Here is a 16538-nt window from a genome sequence, read left to right as displayed (position 1 = left end):
ATCACCAAAAATGTGTTCCCACAAAAATCTGTTAATATACATAACCACTAGTTTTCACTCATGAGATATAATCAGCAGGCAACATCATCTCCTACTACACTTTTAAATATCCAGCTATTTTTCTTCCACCCACAGAGAAAAAGGAAAACCTTATTCTCAAGTAATAAAAAGTCCATAGAGCTGTTTTAACTCACAAAGCCTGAAACAGAATGTCCAGCCCCATGTTAAGTACAAAAATGCCCAGGTCAGAGTTAATCAGCTAGGCCAGGCTCAGGAATGGTCTTTTCTTCCTTTTTATCTTTTTTTTTTTCTGCTATCAACCTTATTTTATTAAATCTTTGTAATATTTTACAATGTAGGATCATAACGTCTTTGTTCATGTTTTCTGCATTCTGTGTTTTTGTTTATTTTGGTATCATTAATGCACAATTACTTGAACATTATGGTTACTAGACTCCCCCTATTATCAAGTCCCCATTTTCTTTCTTTCCAAATTGCATCCCTCCTCCCTCAGCTAGGATAACTATAGGGGGTGGTAGACTTCTTAATGGCTGATACTATTCTTTGATTTGAGCAGTTTGAATCTGGTAATTATTTTAAAAATGATTATTTTTCTCGGGGGCACTTCTGTACCCACTGCTGTTCTCACCTGCAGTTCCCTTGACCTGAATCAATGCAATCCACTCAGCTGGCCTTTCTTTGTCCTTAGGTCTTAAGGAACCTGGAGATCCACTTTGGACTGTTCTCTTGTGAAGACTCTTCACACCTCTAAGAGGCCCTTTTGTATGGGATCTAAAATAGATTCCCCCAGAATGGCTCACTCTCATGCTTGATGGTCATCTGGTCTTTTGTAAGCAACCCAGCAATTTTTGTCAAAGCAAATGCTGAGCACAGAAGAGTCTCAACACATTAGCAATTCTCCCCTCATCAGCCAAAGCAACTTACCCACCCTCTCAGGTTCCAGGTTTCCTGGGTATGAGTCAAACACCTGCTTTCAGAGCTGCAGGAGATTCCTGTGAAGCTCCCCAAACTGGGCTTTACAGCTTCCCCTTTGGTGGCTTGGTCACTTGTCTACTATTCTTCCCCATGAAATGCGTTCTCAAGTTCATAAGAGATAGCTTCCCACTATGTCACCATAGGGTGCAATACTGAAAAGAGAACAGCATTTATTGCAACTAAATTAAGTTCCTATTGTAAATGGGGGGAAATCACATTCTTGCCTAAAAGAAAGGGGACTCATCTGTAACAGAAGAGAGGCAGGGGAGAATCTGCATAGATAAAATCCTTTCTTTCAAATGTATCAACTCTCCAAATTTCTGTCTGTGATTCAATGTTTTTCTTTCAATCCAAAGATCAAGTCTACATTCCAACATATTTTATTAAAATACCACATACTTACATGAGGCTATATGCTCATAACTACCTAGATTGAAATAACTCAGTATTTATTTTAAAATGAGTATGAATACACAGAATACCTAAAAATAAAACAGTTACAGTTACCCAAAGGTATCAATTTAAGAGGTATAGGTTACATATGAAACTCTGGCATTCTGGTAGCTTTGAAAAACAAGTCCTCTCTAGGATCATTATTATTCAACTGCTTTGGTTGGACTGTGGTTCAAAATGAATCCAGGAGACTGACAAATCACCTCCCCTTTTTAAAAAATGCAACTAAAACCTGAATAAAATTGTTAAAAAACAAAAACAAAAAAACTTTTTCAGCACTCTGAAATCAAATGATGTCCATAACTAAGAAAAACTATGAAAACCACTGAAGTTCTGTTAAGAACACTGAGAGCCTGTGGTGGTGTGCTCCCATATCCTGTGCCTGGGCTTGTTGCCATTGACAGAAAGACCCACTTGACTTGATGCATTTTAAGTTAAAGTGATAATCTCAGGGGGAAACAACCAGAGTCTGAGCCCGCAGTCCTGTTTGGGGCAAACAAGAGGGAGAGAGCAGCTCGTGCTTAACTGGAAGCTGTGGAGCTTAAGACAGCTATTGGGCTTTGATAAGGGCTTTAAACACTCCACATTTACCAGAGGCATGCAGACTAGAACCTGAAGCTTGTCCAAGCCACCCAGACACCCACCCCTACCCAAGCCTCCACATATGCACAAAGGAGAAGCAAAAAAGCCTATTAGCAAAAACTAGGGCAGAGTTGAAAACGACTGAACATTGAAGATAACTTGGTGGCCCACACAAAGATCCATCAGCAGAGTGGAAGGCCTGAGTGACAGGGTTTGAACACAATCTCTGTCCACTCTTTGCCTAAATGCTAATAGGTAACGCAGACAGAAGCAACAGAAGATAAAGATTTAAATTTTTTTTAATGAGCACAGACATCAATGACTGCACACCCCAGTAGAGACAGACGTCACAAATTTACTGGATGCATATTACTAAACAAGAACCCGGTGGGGGAGGAAAATCAGAATCCATAATTGCTAAGCACCTGAAATTCCACAAGATTACAAAGCAAAGAAATAAGAAAGTGTGACTAAACACTCCTACTCAAATAACAGGCGTTGTCAGGCTGGATGAAAAAAGCAAGATCCATCTGATAAAACTCTTGCATTCATAGTATCTGACCTCCTACAACACATAAGACAAGATGACCCAAAACGGGTGCATGCTCCTATAAAATATGTGAACAGACATTTCTCCCAAAGACATACAAATGGCCAATAGCATAGAAGGGCATGCGCAATATCACTAGTACTAGAGAAATTTAAATTAAATCCACAATGAGATACTAACTATTTCGTACCCACTAGCATGGCCTCATCAGAAAGACAATAAGTACAGTAGAAGATGTGGAAAAACTGGAACCCTCACACACTGGTGGCTAGAAATGTGTTACTTTGAAAAGAGTTCATCAAGATAAAAACCTTAACAGCAACTTACCACATGACCCAGCAATTTCAATCTTACAAGGCTACCGGAGAGAAATGAATGCATGTGTCCACACAGTCATGTATATGAACAACCACACACACACACACACACACACACATACAGATGGAAGGGGGAAGCAATAAAAAAATGGGGCAAATGAAAGTACTTGGTGAACCCACGTAACTCTTAGAAGACAACATAGGCAAAAATCTGAACGTAAGCATGAGCAACTTCTTCCTGAATGCATTCTTCTCGAGCAAGGGAAACAAAAGCAAAAACAAACACTTGGGACTATATCAAACTAAAAAGTTGCTGTATGGCAAAGGACACCATCAAGAGAACAAAAAGGCATCCTACAGTATGGGAGAATATGTTTGTAAATGACATATCCGACAAGGTGTTAACATCCAAAATATATAAAGAACTCACACGCCTCAACACCCAAAGAGCAGATAACCCTACTACAAAATGGGAGGAGGATGTGGAGAGACAGTTCTCCAAAGAAGAAATTCAGATGGCCGACAGACACATGAAAAGATGCTCCACATCACTAATCATCAGGGAAATGCAAATTAAAACCACAATGAGATATCACCTCACACCAGTAAGGATGGCCAGCATCAAAAAGACTAAGAACAACAAATGCTGGCGATGATGAAGAGAAAGAGGAACCCTCCTACACTGCTGGTGGGAATATAAGCTAGTTCAACTACTGAGGAAAGCATTACGGAGGTTCCTCAAAAAACTAAAAATAGAAATACCATTAAACCCGGGAATCTCACTCCTTGGAATTTACCCAAAGAATACAACTTCTCAGATTCAAAAAGACATATGCACCCCTATGTTTACTGCACCACTATTTACAATAGCCAAGATAGGGAAGTGACCTAAGTGTCCATCAGTAGATGAACTGATAAAGAAGATATGGTACATATATACAATGGAATACTATTCAGCCATAAGAAAGAAGCAAATCCTACCATTTGCAACAACATGGATGGAGCTGGAAGGTATTATGCTCAGTGAAATAAGCCAGGCAGAGAAAGACACGTGTCAAATGATTTCCCTCATTTGTGGAGTATAACAAAACAGAAGGAACAAAATAGCAGGAGACTCACAGACTCCAAGAAGGGACTAGTGATTGCCAAAGTGGAGGGGTGTGGGAGGATGGTTGGGTAGAGAGGGAGAAGGGGATTGAGGGGTATTATGTTTAGTACACATGGTGTGGGGGGTCACAGGGAAAACAGTGTAGCACAGAGAAGGCAAATAGTGAATCTGTGGCATCTTACTACACTGATGGACAGTGACTGCAATGGGGTAAGGGTGGGGACTTGATAATGTGGGTAAATGTAGTGACCACATTGATTTTTCATGTGAAACCTTCATAAGAGTGTATATCAATAGTACCTTTAAAAAAAGACAGTTGACATAAGGAAATTTGGATATTTCTGTAACACAAAACATTTAGTAAGAAAGTATAGCATCATTTCCTTTGACGGAGCTTTCCAGGTAATTAAGCAGGTAATTTATATATCAGATAAATAAGCCAAATTAGCCAAATACTCTCCCCAATGAGAAAAAATTCCTCTGACATGTTGAAGGGGTCCTCTGGAAAATATCACAGTCAACTAGAGGTAAAAGCACCTTTTTGAATTTGATTTTGGGAAGCTGTCAGAAGAAAGTTTCTCTGACACTTGCTTAAATGAGTACAGGTTGCCATGAAGAAATACTTATCCATTTAACCAGAATGACAACAAAATACCTCAAAGGCAAATACGGAAGGTTACACAGTTGTTAGCAAAGTTTAGCTTTTGGTCCTTTTAATATTAAGATCTCATTTTCTTAAATACTCAGACAACTCATTGAGACTTTAAGCATGAGAAACTGCTTTGATAAAACAATTAGAAAAACATTTTGCAATTTTTCAACAATAAGAGCAGACTAACAGTTTAAGAAAACTTTGCCCTTTTAACTGAAAACAAAATTCTAATTTGCTGTGTACTTGATATCGAGACTCATTTGCTTTAATTTTACATAGCATGACCATATCAATTCTTCCACAAAGTTTCTACAATTTTTTTTACATTTAGAGTTCTTCCTCTTTAAATAAATAGCTGTACTTTAGAACTAAGTTACTTTCTTTTATGAAAAGACACATTCTTTACCATGCAGAAAGAAATGTCCTCCTTATTATTTTAAATAGCTTTAATTAGAACTTAAAATCATTAGGAACTTTAATTTTCAGTGAACACTGAGAAGCAGGCTCCTATAAACTTACACTAGCATTCTTTAGATTGACAAATTTATGAACACATTTTATAATTCCTGGAACCGTGTGCTTTACAGCACAATCTCTCACTAATCACAAAATATGTCTACTTAACTTAGCAAAACTTTAAGATTTTAGGTTACCACAGAGATTCTCAGGCTGTTTGTAGGTATACACACTGTAACACACAATTATTAAGGTGTTCACTTGCTACACTTATTTAGTTTACTCATTCCTAACAACTATGCTAGATTACTTAAAGTTTTGATAACAACTTAAATGACTTTAGGTAAACTTAGGTAGCTGATAGCCATAAGGACATGTTCGTTTTTAGTTCGACTTAAATTAGTATTAATGCTTAATATCTTCAATCAAAATTTTCTGAAAGTTTTAGAATGCCCAATTTTTACAAGTGCTTGTTTTTACATCAATTAATTCTCATTAATACCATCTGGAGGTAGAAAAATATTTTTCATTTACACACATAAACACACAGATTGACTATGGTTAGCAACACTTTTCATAAAAGAACATAAACACAGACAGATAAACTGATACAAAAATTTGAGTTACTGATACTCAGTTGCCGTCTTTCTTTTTAGCTTATTTGATGAAGTGACTCCGTTTTCAAGAATACACTCTAAGGGCAATGAGTTTACATAACTGGGTAAAGGTTTAGACGGCCCCAGATGAACAGGGCCGGTGAAGGCTCTGTACTGATAGGGACTGTGTGTGTCCAGGGGGCTGGAAATGAAATGCAAGTACAATTCTAGCACTAATTATTTAAAGCCAAGCTGTATTGCGGAAGATAAATTTCTTCCATTTCAGGGAGTCTAGTTTAAAAACTTCCCAATTTACGAAGATCATGATGAACCCAATTGAAAGGAAAGGAGCGACACACAACAGCAATTCACCGGAGAGTTCCGCTTTATTAGGGAAAGGTGCTGGGTTATATAGGATGGGGCATAGGGTGATTGTGGTGTTACTTCTATGGGGCTGGTGGCTGTTGGCTAGGTGCTGGGATTGGGAGGGGGGCGAGAGGTGACTGGGCTTCAGGTGGCGCCGGCGGGAACCGAGGACCCCGAAAAGAAGCCGGAAGTATGCCATCTTACTGGTGGGGACCCTTCATTCCCCCCTTTCTCCTCTATGCGTTTGTGGACATTGCTTTCTCTCTGACTGCTTCCTGCTGAACAGGGGCGGAGAAGGGAGTGAGGGTTTGAGGATTGGGAGGAAAGGGTTGATAGGACTCCCCACAGTAAGGATGAGTAGATGTGGACTTCTTCAGGTTGGAAATCAATGAAGGTTCCCTGTAACCATAGGTTGAGGACCTGTTGATTCCAATGATGCCAAGAGGATATGGGTGTCAGGAGCCAGGCGTCTGTGGCCATTGTTTCCAGGAACAGTTTCCAGCGGAGATAGGGGTCCATCTCAGCATGTGGTGAGGAGGTCACGTGAGGGTGAGGGGTCTTCCGTGGCCAGAAGCTGGTAGTTCCTGAGTAAAAGCTGGTTGAAAGCTTGATTAGAGATTTTTCCGACTTGGGATTTGATGAACTTTATTATACAGGGTAAGAAGAGACAGACGAGAAGAATGACTATTATGGGGCCTGCAATGGGCCAGAGCCAGGTGAGGAGGGGGTTTGTTAGTATTGAAGAGAATGGGTTGGAATTGGAAGCAGAGTGGAGGCTGGAGGCAAGGTCAGTGAGTTTGGTGATGTCAGTTTCTACAATGCCGGATTCGTTGATGTAATAGCAGCACTCTTCCTGGAGGAAGACGCAGGTGCCGCCCTTCTCGGCTGTAAGCAGATCTAGGGCCCGCCGGTTTTGAAGGGTGACTTTAGCTAGCGAAGTGACCTGTCTTTGGAGAGAGGCTAGGGAATCGGCAGTGGATGTCAGGGCTCCCTCAAGTTTGGCGTCGAGATCTCTAACTGCCCATAGAGAGTGACCCAAGGCTCCTCCCGAAAACCCCACCCCAATGGCTGAGGTGATTAAAGAGATACCAACCATGATGGGAAGGAAAGCAGCCCTTTTTGTGCGCGAGTGCAAGGGAGGTTGGAGCTCAAGGAATTCTGCCATGCTGTAAAGTGTAAGCTGTGGGATTAGGGTGACGAGAATGCAGGGTGTATCGGAGTTGAGAGGTAGTGAGTTGAAAAGGCTGCCATTACACCAAAAGAAGTATCCTGGTTGCGTAAAAGTCTTAGAGCCGGAGGTAGGGGTGTAGATAGAGAGGCAGTGAAGTGCACTGGAGGGGGGTGGAGTTGGGCCTACACAGTGGTGGATGGTGAGATTATCTGGGTATTCTGGTTCCCACAGGGGTATGTCTGCCAGGGGACGGAGGGGTTGTCCTTCTGCATGGAAGGAGTAGTTGGAAATATTGAGGGGCACGGCGGCCAGCAGTGGGCGCTGTAGTGATGCGCACAAGAACAATTGGCGGTGTTGAGGGTGTGGTTGAGAAAGATGGTGGTGTCTTGAATGAGCTGTAACCAAGAGTAGGAGGAATAAGAAGATGAAGAGGTGCCGTCAAGAGTTTGGATAATGACTTTTTCGGAATGTCTGATATCTGATGCAACTTGAGAGATCTGGGAGTGAGAGGGAACATACTCTCGAGAGATATGAAGGGTACCATGGGGGGTCGAGGACCCCTTGTAGTAAACTGAGGCTGTTACTCCAGCAGCCCATCGAGAGTCCCAGGGATCTGGGATTAATAAGGAGAATGAGCCGTTGGGATATTTCATGAAATGGTTGGAGGAGTAATACTGTGGGTACTGGAAGTCACCCATGTAGTGAATGGTGCAAGACCAGTAGGGGCATCCCCCGTAGGTGTCTTGCCATCACCTGCAATAGGCTTGTCTTTGGTCATACAGGAAGCAGAGGTAGGGAGAATAAAGGTAGCTGTAAATGAATACTTCAGTGGAGGGAGGAAAGTGGAGGTACAAAGGCTCAGAGCAGCCTTTCAGAGGGCAGTCTGATGTGGCAATGAGGGCAGTAAATTTTCTTTGATGCTGTGTGTAAGTCTGCTTGACTTTGAATCGCCATACAAAGGAGGGTGGGGCGGCAGGGAAGACAATAGGAATGAGGGAAAAAAGCGAGAGAGCAGTAAAGGAGGAAAAAGTCATGATTCAGGTATGGATGGCAAAGAGGGTGCACGGGAGATGCGGAGCTTCAAGGGATCAGAGGGATGAGGCGTGGTAGAGTAGACAGCGTCTTGGGCTGTATCCGAAGGACTCTGGATTGTGACTGATGGGTCTTGGGTGTCCAGAGAAGGTGAGTCTTGGGTATTTGGTTTCAACCTGGAGATATGAATCCAAGGGGTGACAGAGTTATCAGGCAGTGAGAGCTTGGCGGCCGAGGGGGTGCAGAAAATAACTGGGTGTGGACCTTCCCATTTCAGGGTGAGAGAGGGCTGATTTTCTGGTGGCTTATAAAACACTAGTTGGCCGGGCTGTAAGACAGGAGGATTTTGGGAGGCGGATGGATCAGGAAGGAGCCAATCCTGATATTTCCACAATTCAGTGCGGAGGAGAGAGAGTAGTGGAAGGGCTATATTGGGAGGAATTGGTCCTTTGTGGGAAGGGAGCCCCGGGGGTAGAATCGGGCGGCCGTACATGATTTCAAAGGGTGACAAGAAGGAAGGTTTCTTTGGGAGGGCTCGAATGCGGAGTAGAGCTAAGGGAAGTAAGCGAACCCAGTCAAGGTGTATTTCTAGAGATAGTTTGGTCAGGATGTCTTTTAGAGTCCTATTGGCTCTTTCTACTGTTCCTGAAGCTTGTGGTCGATAAGGACAATGTAAATGCCAGGGGAGCGAGAGTGACTTGGAGAGGTTCTGGATAATTTGGGCAGTGAACTCAGGGCCGTTATCTGATTGGAGGGAAGTGGGCATCCCAAACCTAGGAAATATCTGGGTGAGGAGGATAGAGGCAACTACGGATGCCCGTTTGCTAGTGGTGGGGAAAGCTTCGACCCATCCTGAAAATGTATCTACTAGCACGAGTAGGTATCTGATACGTCGTACAGGGGGCATGTTAGTGAAGTCTATTTGCCAATCTGCAGCGGGGACATTACCCCTTGCTTGATGAGCTGGGAAGGGTCGGGCTTTGAGGGGGGTATTAGGGTTAGTGCATTGGCAGATGCTGCACTTGCAGGTGATTTGGTTAAGTAGGGTTTTGTCTTCAGGAGAAAGAGGAAAAAAAGATTGTAAAAAATGGATTCAGGATTGGGGGCTGGGATGGAACAGGTCATGTAAGAGGCGGAAGAGAGACTCTTTGTCCTGAGAGCAGAGGGCGTCTTGTGATAAGGCTAAAACTGCAAGGGCAGACGGAATGTTGTCTGGTGCGTTTTCTGATAGGGCAACTGACCGGGCTACTCTGTCGGCCATGTTGTTACCTCTTGCAATGGGGGAGTCATCTTTTTGATGTGATTTGCAGTGGACTATGCCTAGTCGGTGTGGGAGTTGTGAAGCCTCTAAAAGTTTAGTAATTAAGGCTGAATCAGTTATGGAATTCCCTTTTGTGGTGAGGAGGCCTCATTCTTTCCATACTGCCACGTGGGACAAGAGAATGTGGAATACGTACTTGGAGTCAGTGTACAATGTGAGAGACGTGTCCCGGGCCAGAGTGCAAGTTCTGGTGGCTGTAATGAGTTCAGCCTGCTGATTGGTTGTATCAGGGGGTAGGGCTCGTGCCTCAATGACATCTTCGAGGGAGACTACTGCATATCCTGAGTAGTGGATGCCCTCATGTTTAAAGGAGGACCCATCAGTAAACCAGATGAGGTCGGAGTGTGAGAGGGCTCCTTCGGAGATCGTGGAGTGGCACGGAAGGAAGTTGTGAAGGGCTTCCAGGCAATCATGCGAGGGAGTATGAGGAGAGTAGGGTAGAGGAAGAAGAGTGGCCGGATTTAGGGGCGGGCAGGGGAGGAAAGAAATGTTTGGATTTTGGAGGAAAGAGGACAGTAAGGTCAGGAGTCTGGAGGGGGGGAGAGTCTGTAAACTTTTGTAGGTTAAGAGATCTTTTAGGTGATGTGGGGACAGAATGGTAAGGGGCGCTCTGAATGTTAGTTTGTGAGCTTCTTTCGGCAAGAGCTGTCCAGCGGCTAATGCCCATAGGCAGGGGGCCCATCCCCGAACTGTGGGGTCTAATTGCTTGGAGAGATAAGCTACTGGGGCAAAGGATGGGCCATAATATTGGCCTAGGACTCCTAGAGCTTGACTGGACCTCTCATGAATGTATAATGAGAAGGGTTTTGACAAATCAGGGAGATGGAGAGCTGGAGCTTTTACAAGGGCTTGACGGAGCTTAATGAAGGAGTGTCGGGGTGAGGATGATAATGGTTCTTCAGGGGGGCCCTTGCTGAGGTCGTATAGGGGTCGTGCCAACAGGGAGAAGTTAGGGATCCACGCTCTAAAATACCCAGCCAAGCCTAGAAAGGAAAGGATTTCTGTCTTGGTTTTGGGAACGGGCAGGTCAGAGAGGAGTCGTTTTCTGTCTAAGGTAATGGACTTTCTTTGTTGAGACAGAAGGAATCCTTGTGGCAAAACTGTCCAAGTAAGTTGTTCAGAATGTCTGGTGCATGGGTCCATCCAGGTGAAGGCGAAAAAATCTTGGGAGGAGGGGTGTAGAGGGATAGAAAAAAATGCGTCCTTGAGATCTAGGACTGAGAAGTGGGATGCTGAGGCAGGGATCTACGATAAAAGGGTGTATGGATTTGGAACTATGGGATGGATAGGGACAATGGCCATGTTGATAAGGCGAAGGTCTTGGACAAGGCAGAAAGCTCCGTTGGTTTTTTTAACAGCCATTATGGGGGTATTAAATGGGGAGTGAGTGGGTCTGAGGTAATTTTTGTTTAAGAGATCTTGAATGATGGATTGGAGGCCTATGATGGCTGAAGTGGTTAGGGGGTATTTTGGGCCTGACAGATATACTGAGAGAGGTGACGTAATTTGATAGAGGCAGGGGGACATACGGCCACGGAGGGGCTTGTAATGTCCCAAACTTTGGGATTTACAGGGTGTATGAGGGTGGAACTGGAGCTTTCATTGGGTAGAGGGGGGTTGTCGGCTATGAGGGCCATCAGAAAGGGAGTACTGGGGGCTGTGGGATTGGATATAGTTATGGAAACGTGGAGGAGGGAAAGGATGTCCCGTCCTAGTAAAGGGATGGGACACTGGGGCATAACTAGGAAGGAGTGGGAGAAAGGTATGGGACTGTCTAGGATTGTGCATAAAAGGGGGGGGGTTTTAATGGGAAAATCTGTTTACCTCCTACCCCGACTATAGGAGTAATGGCTGGCGTGGTAGGGCCCCGGTATTCTCGCAAGACTGAGAAGGTGGCTCCTGTATCTAGGAGGAAGGAGATGGGGCGACCGTCTACTGTTAAAGTAACCCTGAGCTCCTGTTTGGTGATGGAAATGGTGGGGCGAGAAGCCCCCGGGCCCCGTCAATCTTCTTCTGCCAGCCCCACTAGGGTGGGCTTAGGATGGGGGTTGTTCGTCCAGCCTCCCCTTCGGGTGGTTGGGCAATCAGACCCACAGTGGCCCTTTTTGTGGCATCTGGGGCATGGGGTGGTAGGAGATCTGGGGGAGGGGCACGCCCTTGACCAATGTCCCTCTTTTCCGCACTTGAAACAAGCTCCTGGGGGGGGCTTGTCTGTAGAGGGGCGCCCAGGTTGTGGTTTTATTAGCTGGGCCAACATCTGGAACTTGGCCTGATCAGCTTTTTGTTTACGGTGTTCTTTCTCCTCCTCCCGGTTATGGAAGACTTTAAAGGCCACTGTTAGGATCTCAGTCTGTGGGGTAGCGGGGCCCTGTTCTAACTTTTTGAGTTTAGCTTTAATGTCGGGGTAGCTTTGAGCTAGGAAGTATGTCATAAGGACATGTCTTCCTTCAGGTGTTTCTGGGTCCAGGCTGGTATACTGTAATAGGGCTTGAGTGAGTCTGTCTAAGAACTCAGAGGGGGTTTCGTCTCTCTTTTGAATTATGTCTTGGAGCTTTTGAAAATTGACTACTTTACGAGCTGCCTTTTTTAGACGTGCTATTAAGCAGGAGGCAAAAATATCTCCAGCGTGGAGACCCACAGCGGTGTTATAATCCCAGTGTGGGTCTTGTTCGGGGACAGCAGTGGGACCAGGCGGACAGGTGGGGTCAGTCCTGTGGGTTTCGGTAGCATGCATTTGGGCGAAGTCCCAAGCTCGTCTACGCTCCTCAGGGAGGAGAGTATTGGCCAGGAGCATGGAAATGTCATGATGCGTGAGGCTGTAAGACTGGAGGGTCCATTGAAACTCCCTGATGTAGGTCGTGGGATCAGTGGAAAAGGAACCTAGGCGTTTCTCTAGTTGGGCTAAATCTCCTAAGGAGAAAGGTACGTGAACGCGCAAGATGCCTTCGGACCCTGCTACCTCCCGGAGCGGGGCGATAATTTTGGGAGGCTCTCGGGACCGAGTCTGAGGGGGACTGAAGGGTTCTGGCTCAGTCTGTGCAGGGGAAACAGGTAATGGGGGCAAAGCCGCGATAATTTTGGGAGGCTCTCGGGACCGAATCTGAGGGGGCAAAGACGGACGAGGCTCTTGGAACTTAGTTAGAGGGGGGCTGAAAGGCTCAGGCTCGATTTGCAGGAGGGGGAAAGGTGAGGGGGACGGAGGAGGAGGTGGTTAGGTGCAGGAGTAGATGGTGGAGGAGGGGAAAGGGAGAGGATGGGAGGCTTCTGCGGGCGTGGAGGCGGCGGCGGCGATAGAGGAAGGGGGAGGGGCTGTTGTAGGAGAAGAAGGGGAAGGGAGAGGATGGGAAGCTTCTGTCGCGGGGAAAGCGGCAGCGGTGGCGGCGGTAGAGGAAGGGGGAGGGGCTGCTGTAGGAGAAGAAGGGGAAGGGAGAGGACGGGAGGCTTCTGCCATGGGGAAAGAGGCGGCAGCGGCGGCAGAGGGTGGAGGGGTTGTAGGAGGGGGAGGGGCTGAAGGGGGAAGTCTGTATGGCGGGAGGCTCGTTGGCCAGGTCAAAGGTAATTGAAGAGGGACTGGGAGTGTGTGGAGGGGAGGGAGACGGCTTGCAGGATAGGAGAACTTGGGGCGGGGAGCAGGTGGTGCAGAGGCTGGGATTTTGAGCTAGGAGGCGAAAAGCTTCGATATAGGGAATCTCCTTCCATTTTTTCAGGCGCTGGCAGTAGTTAAAGAGATTGTGAGTGATGTTAGGATCAAGAGTTCCCCCTGCGGGCCATTGGTTGTTATTGTCTAGGGGGTATATCGGCCAATCTTGGGAACAATATTTACGGAGAAGTTTTGGTTTTATATCAGGCGTCAGGGAGAGGGTAGCCAGATGCTTAAGCAGGTATTCAAGAGGTGAACTTTCAGGGAGGGATGAGGAGGCTCCCATGGCTAAAGGACAGAGAAGGAGACAAACAGGGGAAGACAAACGGAGATCCTTGGACTGGAGGCAGACCACAAGGAGACAAAATGGCTAAAGGACAGAGAAGGAGACAAACAGGGGAAGACGAACGGGGATCCTCGGACTGGAGGCAGACCACAAGGAGACAAAGGGCGTCCCCGATGGTCCTTGGTGGTCTGCGGAAACTCGTATACGAGTCGGAATTTCTTGGGAAGTGTGGGTCATCACCCAGACTTCCCTAAGTAGGCAGAGTGCCGGAGTCACGAGGTACCTAGCGCTAGGCGTTTTGGGCAGACCGAACAGGTTTCGGCGGACGGAACAGAAGGAGGAGGGGGCGGGAAAGGGAGCGTTCTCATCCGCAAAGGAGTCACCTCATTTATGGCTGTTGGAGGGGGAGGGGGCTGAGAGTCTGCGGCAGCTGTGAAGGCCTGAGGTGGGGGTTTATGGCTTTTGGAGGAGGGGCCTGAGGGTCCGCTGCAGCCGTGAAGGCCTGAGGCGGGGATTTATGGCTGTCGGGGGAGGGGCCTCAGGGTCCGCCGCAGCCGTGAAGGCCTGAGGCGGGGAGCGTTCCCTCCTCGTCCCCTAGCGTCAGGGCCTTGCCGGACGATCACGGTCAATGGCACTGCGATAGCTCGGGGAAGAGTGGCCCACCCTGGGGAAATTTTGCTTTAAAAGTTTCAGCTGAGGCGGGGGTTTATGGCTTTTGGAGGAGGGTCCTGAGGGTCCGCCGCAGCCGTGAAGGCCTGAGGCAGGGAGCGTTCCCTCCTCGTCCAAAGAGCATCAAGGCCTTGCGGACGATCACGGTCAATGGCACTGCGATAGCTCGGGGAAGAGTGGCCCACCCCGGGAAAATTTTGCTTAAAAAGTTTCAGGTGAGGCGGGGGTTTATGGCTTTTGGAGGAGGGGCCTGAGGGTCCGCCGCAGCCGTGAAGGCCTGAGGCGGGGAGCGTTCCCTCCTCGTCCCCGAGCGTCAGGGCCTTGCCGGACGATCACGGTCAATGGCACTGCGATAGCTCGGGGAAGAGTGGCCCACCCCGGGAAAATTTTGCTTAAAAAGTTTCAGCTGAGGCGGGGGTTTATGGCTTTTGGAGGAGGGGCCTGAGGGTCCGCCGCAGCCGTGAAGGCCTGAGGCGGGGAGCGTTCCCTCCTCGTCCCCGAGCGTCAGGGCCTTGCCGGACGATCACGGTCAATGGCACTGCGATAGCGCAGGGAAGAGTGGCCCACCCCGGGGGGGGTGGGGGACTTACCTAAAGGCCAGAGAGGAGTGGTGAGTGTGATGCGCCAGCGCTGGATAAAGAGGACGAGGGCAAGCTGCTGCTGGTGTTGGGGTAAGACGGGGCCCAGTTGCGGTGTCCCGTCTCCCGGGTTTCGGCACCAATGAAAGGAAAGGAGCGACACACAACAGCAATTCACCGGAGAGTTCCGCTTTATTAGGGAAAGGTGCTGGGTTATATAGGATGGGGCATAGGGTGATTGTGGTGTTACTTCTACGGGGCTGGTGGCTGTTGGCTAGGTGCTGGGATTGGGAGGGGGGCGAGAGGTGATTGGGCTTCAGGTGGCGCCGGCGGGAACCGAGGACCCCGAAAAGAAGCCGGAAGTTCGCCATCTTACTGGTGGGGACCCTTCACCAATAAGCAGAATTGATTTTGACCAAAAAAATTTAGAAAACTAGTTCCATATTGTATTCTATGGGATTTTTTACCATTTCCCTTCTTTGCACCAAAATATATTTAGCTGCATAACCTTATTATATTGTATACTTCTCTCCGGGGCCAAGCCTTTCTAATCAGACTTAAGACTGGTAACTGATGCTAATCGTCTTTTAAGTGGCTAACGGGTGCCCAGACACATTGTATGAGATACAGAGTCAGGAATAAGAGCAGAGTGTGGATCTCCTACCTTGCGGTGTTGGGCATCAGGTCCGTGAAACTGATGAAGTGAGAAGACAGTAACGTCCCCTGCCTCACTTGAAGGCCAGGGCGGCCTGAAGAAGCAGGCTGGAAGCCAGAGAGACAGAGAGAGTCACTCCTCATGGACATCCAGTCGGGCTGTCGGGGTCTGATTCCAGACACGCGGCCCTTTGAGAAGCCGCTGAAGTGTGGCCCCAGCCTAGGCTCTCACAGGTGCCCAGGGCCTCCCTCAGTCCCTCGCATCCAAGGAGATGCCTCTGAAAGGGAATCCTGGCCTCCACTCAGGTGACGTTCCCGGCTCCCAAGGGAGACGGGGGATCCACTGAGGGACACGCAGGGTACCTGTTGCTCGAGACTTTGAGAACGGCAGCCGGGCTAGTCCCACGTAAGTGGCTGATGAGAGCCCGACGTTGTGCGCCATAGACGGCTCCCTTCCATAAGGACAGTGAAAGAAAAGGCAGGCTTGGATGCCGATACTCACCTCTGAAGTTATCCCAGATGAGCCCCCAGAAATGATGCTGGGGGTTCTTGTTTGCAGAGTAGAAGAATGAACTTTGCAAACAGTCAAGGTAGGAGAGCTAAGGGGAGGCTATTATTTAGAGAAAAAAGTGAGAGGACAGACAGAGCTCCTGGCTCACACCAGGAGGGGACAAGAGAGCCCAGTGCACGTAATTTTGACAAATTGTAGGGCTTTTTAACATTCCTTGAGGAAGTACTTTCCATTGGAATCTTTCTGAAGGAGCTTGAAAATTTGAGGGTACGGTAAAAGCAAACTTTTCCCTATCTGCCAAAGCTAAAGGAATTGTAAAAAAAAACACAAAACAAAAAACAATCTTTAAGATCAATGGTAGCCATGTCCCAATCTTTTGGATTCACAGATGGAGAAGGGAGGTCTTGTTGTAAAGGTCCTGTAGGTTAAAGGACTGCATTAATTTGTCTTAAGTTATATAAGAGTCTCGATTTTCTGGACTTCTTTTTTATAACAAATACAGGGGAATTCCACGGGCTCATGGAGAATTCTAATCTATTCAACTATAGCTATTCTTGAAGTAATATGTGTAATGCTGCCAGTTTTTCTTTACTGAGGGAC

This window comes from Manis javanica, chromosome 3 (genome assembly GCF_040802235.1).
Source record: "Manis javanica isolate MJ-LG chromosome 3, MJ_LKY, whole genome shotgun sequence".
Taxonomy (NCBI): Eukaryota; Metazoa; Chordata; class Mammalia; order Pholidota; family Manidae; genus Manis; species Manis javanica.
The sequence above is the reverse complement of the archived record's forward strand: the minus strand, read 5'-3'. Positions refer to the sequence as shown.